This window comes from Aethalodelphis obliquidens, unplaced genomic scaffold (genome assembly GCF_003676395.1).
Source record: "Aethalodelphis obliquidens isolate GAN/ISIS:26980383/991018 unplaced genomic scaffold, ASM367639v1 scaffold41, whole genome shotgun sequence".
NCBI classification, from domain to species: Eukaryota; Metazoa; Chordata; class Mammalia; order Artiodactyla; family Delphinidae; genus Aethalodelphis; species Aethalodelphis obliquidens.
The window spans coordinates 16,482,427-16,487,692 of NW_020837985.1; positions in this window are offsets into that span (position 1 = coordinate 16,482,427).

A 5,266-nucleotide genomic window follows, 5' to 3' on the forward strand; every position below is an offset into this window, starting at 1 on the left:
GTCCCCTGCATCGGCAGACGGACTCTCAACTGCTGCGCCACCAGGGAAGTGCCTACCTTAGCTCTTTCAGCTATCAAATGGATTTGGCGAGTCAACTTTCATAATTTCCCCATCCCTTGACCTCTGTTCACTGGTTCTGCCTGCTGCGTGCTCCCTGTCCTCGTCCGGCTGTGGGTCCTGATTCCACTGATGGAGCCTGGGGTCTCCCCAGGCAGCCCACGTGAGGACGGGGCACTCAGGAGGCACCGCAGGACAGCCCGATGGCAGCGTGTGTTGGGATTGTGAAGACCTAGAAGGGAAAGCCAGCTGTGAGGGCATGCCAGATGCTGCTTCCACTCCCCTTGCCCTAAAAAAGAGACGCAAGTCTGCCACGTCTGTGGTACAGAGTCGTGAATCAGGTCGTGTGTGAACTCCACACGCAGCAGAGTCCAGAGCGGCCTGTGTTCTCCCGAGGTTCTGTTCCCCACCCCTCCCCCCCACCCCCGAGGGTACAAGTACCCCCGCCCAAGGTCTGCTCAACCTTGAACGGAGCATTCTGGTCCTCTCATTTTGTTCCAAATGTCCAGATTTTTATCTTTTTTATTGAACAATAAATTACCCCATAGACAATGTTCTCTGTCCATAAGCATTTAAATTAAACATTTATAACAGAGAAGATAAACTTTTAAATCCCAAATATTTCTAAACTAAATTATTACGTTTTGATTAGTTCATCTGTTAAACAAGGAATTATAATAGGAATTTTTAAAATCCCTTGATCTGAACAGTAATAAAATCAGGACAAACGTTTATTTTGAAAAGAAAACGGCACTGTGAGGAAAATGGATAGGTTAGATCCTTATGTTACAAAAGAAGAGGGGCTGAAACATCAATAAACCATGTGTTTAAATCTAGAAGCTGGAGACAGAAAAATAAATTAACCCCCAAAAACCAAAAAACCAAATGAAGCCAAAAATGTGATTTAGTGAAATAGGAAACCAAAATAAAATAGAGAAGATCTACAAAGTCAACAGACTAACAAGATGGTGACATTGGCAAGATTGAAAGTGGGAGTAAAGAGGAAATACAAATAAATGACAAAAATGGATGAAAGGGCCACATAGCGCTAATCACCCATTCGCACACGATTCTAGCAAAGGGACATGTGAACAATGAACGCAGCCTTGTGGGCCACACGAGGAGGTAGCAGGGCATTCCCGGGTTAGGGTAAATGCTCTACGTCGTGACTGTGTTGGTGGTTCTATAAGTGTTTACATTTGTCAAGCTCACCGAACTGTCCACTTCAAAGGGGTGCTTTTTACTGGGTGTAAATCACACTTTAGGAAAGTTGATTGAACGACCACAAGAGTCACTGCATACCTCGATGGGATGGGTTTGAAGATTTAGATGCAATGAAGTATTTCCCAGTGAAAAATACAGATTACCAAACTCGACCCAAGTAGTAGAATTTCCAAGTTCCTTTTACAAAGGAAGCATAACACTGACAGCTAAACGTGACGATGATACTAAAAAGGAAATGACAGCATTTCTGTGGATCAGTGCAACAATCTTAAATAAAACAAACTATTAGCAAACCAAATTCAATAGCATATTATACAATAACATGATTGTGTGCATGTATCAGCCCTGAAGCCAGGAACTTAACTGTATGAGGAAGTGCTGGATGCGGTCTTATGATGGTGCTGAACAAAAGGATCAGTACTTTCTAACATTGTATCTGAGACACAAGCAAATGAAAATAAGCAAGAGAAGACAATTAGAGGCATGAGAGCTGGGGAAAGTACAATCTCTGTAACTAACTTAATGGTATGTTTCAAAAACCCTAAAAGATCAATGATAAAACTAGCAAAGTCAATAAAATCATTCAATAAGGTAGTAGAATATGAAACTAAAATAAAAATTAATAGCCTTTTTACACATGAGCAATAGCCACCTAGAGGCTATAGCGGAAGAGAAGTTTTTATTTACAATTGTGGAATAGAGAGCTAATGCTTAAAAATAAATCTGACTGGGCTTCCCTGGTGGCGCAGTGGTTAAGAATCCGCCTGCCAATGCAGGGAACACAAGTTCAAGCCCTGGTCCGGGAAGATCCCACATGCCGCGGAGCAACTAAGCTTGTGTGCCACAACTACTGAAGCCTGGGCACCTACAGCCCGTGCTCCACAACAAGAGAAGCCACCGCAGTGAGAAGCCCACACACGGCAGCGAAGAGTAGCCCCCGCTTGCCGCAACTAGAGAAAGCCCGCGCGTAGCAACAAAGACCCAGTGCAGCCAAAAAATAAATAAATAAAATTTTAAAAAATAAAATAAAAATATAAATCTGACTAAAAATATGCAAAATCTAAAGGAGGAAAATTCAACCAACTTCCAAGAGATGCAACAGTAGCCTCGAGCAATTGTAAAGACACTCCTTGTTCTTGGACAACTCCAAATATCATTAGAATGGCAGTTCTCTCAGGACTTCCCTGGTGGCCCAGTGGAAGACTCTGCACTGCCAATGCAGGGGGCCTGGTTCGATCCCTGGTCGGGGCACTAAGATCCCACGTGCCGCAACTAAGCCCTCACACCATAACTAGAGAAGCCTGCATGCTGCAACAAAGACCCAGCACAGCCTAAATCAACAAACAAATAAATGTCAGTTCTCTCTAATTTATAAGATTTTTAATTTAATGTGATTACCATAAAAATAACTTTTTTTTCTTAAATGGGCAAGTTGAAAGACGTGTAAACAAAAACATTCAAGATCAGTTAGGAAAAAAATAAGTTGTGGAAGTAATAAGTACTAGCACAGGTTAAAACATAATTAAAAAAAAAAGTTTAGGGGCTTCCCTGGTGGCAGAGTGGTTAAGAATCCACCTGCCAATGCAGGGGTCACAGGTTCAAGCCCTGGTCCAGGAAGATCCCACATGTCGCAGAGCAATTAAGCCTGTGTGCCACAACTCCTGAGCCAGCGCTCTAGAGCCCATGAGCAACAACCACTGAGCCCGCATGCCACAGCTACTGAGTCCATGTTCTGCAATTACTGAAGCCCACGTGCCTGGAGCCCGTGCTCTGCAACAAGAGAAGCCACCACAATGAGAAGCCCATGCACCGCAACCAAGAGTAGCCCCTGCTTGCCGCAACTAGAGAAAGCCCGCGCGCAGCAACGAAGACCCAACACAGCCATAAATAAATAAGCAACATGTTATTGTCATGTGAATGGACAATCAAGTGACGTAGAATAGAAAGACCAGAAATATATCCAAGAACATATGGAAATTTAGTGTATGATAAAGGAGGAATCTCAAATCACTGGAGCAAAGATGAACCAAATGGATTAAAGACCTAAATGTAATACTGGATGCTATAAAAGTCTTAGAGGAAAACGTAGGAAAAACACTCTTTGACATAAACCACAGCAAGATCTTATTTGACCCACCTCCTAGAGTAATGGAAATAAAAACAAACTTAAAAAATAAAATAACCAAATGCAACATAATTAAACTTAAACTAAAAATAAACAAATGGAACCTAATTAAACTTAAAAGCATTTGCACAGCAAAGGAAACCATAAACAAGACAAAAAGACAACCCTCAGAATGGGAGAAAATATTTGCAAATGAAGCAACAGGCAAAGGATTAATCTCCAAAATATACACACAGCTCATGGAGCTCAGTATCCAAAAAAGAAACAATACAATTACAAAGTGGGCAGAAGACCTAAACAGACATTTCACCAAAGAAGGGACATGGATGGCCAAGAGGCACATGAAAAGATGCTCAACATGACTAATTATTAGAGAAATGCAAATCAAAATGAGGTATCACCTCACCCCGGTCAGAATGGCCATCATCAAAAAGTCTACAAACAATAAATGCTGGAGAGGGTGTGGAGAAAAGGGAACTCTCCTACACTGTTGGTGGGAATGTAAATTGATACAGCCACTATGGAGAACAGTATGGAGGTTCCTTAAAAAACTGAAAATAGAACTACCATATGACCCAGGAATCCCACTATATACCCTGCGAAAACCATAATTCAAAAGGACACATGTACCCTAATGTTCATTGCAGCACTATTTACAATAGCCAGGACATGGCAACGACCTAAATGCCCAACGATAGATGAATAGATAAAGCAGATGTGGTACATATATACAATGGAATATTACTCAGCCATAAAAAGGAATGAAACTGGGTCATTTGTAGAGATGTGGATAGACGTAGAGACGGTCACACAGAGTGAAGTAAGACAGAAAGAGAAAAACAAATATCGTATCTTAACGCATATATGTGGAATCTAGAAAAATGGTGCAGATGAACCTATTTGTAGGGCAGGTATAGAGACGGAGATGTAGAGGATGGACATGTGAACACGGTGGGGGAAGGGGAGGGCGGGACGAACGGGGAGATTAGGTTTGACATAAATACACTACCATGTGTAAAATAGCTAGCTAGTGGGAACCTGCTGTATAGCACAGGAAGCTCAGCTCGGTGCTCTGTGACGAGCTAGATGGGATGGGGGTGGGTGGGAGGGAGGTCCAAGAGGGAGGGGATATAGGTATACATATAGCTGACTCACTTCATTGTACAGCAGAAACTAACAGAACATTGTAAAGCAATTTTACTCCAGTAAAAATAAATAAATAAATGGTTTGTGAACAAATAAATGAATACTTAGAAAAAGTCAAAATTGGATCTATACACACGCATCCATACATCATACATTAGAATAAAGTAAATAGTAAACAACCAAAACTATACGAACACCCAGAGAAATCACACGTGAATATCTTTATAACCCGGGTGTGGAAAACGTTTTCCTATGTAGAATTCAAAATCCAGGGCTTCCCTGGTGGCGCAGTGGTTGAGAGTCCGCCTGCCGATGCAGGGGACGCGGGTTTGTGCCCCGGTCCGGGAAGATCCCACATGCTGCGGAGCGGCTGGGCCCGGGAGCCATGGCCGCTGAGCCTGCGCGTCCGGAGCCTGTGCTCCGCAACGGGAGAGGCCACAACAGGGAGAGGCCCGCGTACCGCAAAAAAAAAAAAAAAAAAAATCCAAATGCAAGAAAAGAAAAGATAGACTAATTTGACTCTATACAAATATAAAGATTTTCCACACACACACTCCCCAGGGGATATAAATAACTCTGTAAACACTGAGGGTGGGGGAACAGGGCTGAAGCAAACATGAGTGATACATGAAAAACATTAACAAAAATGATATGAAGTACCACTTAAACATAAGAAAATATGTTTGCCTCCACTTGTGAAGGAAATTCAAATTA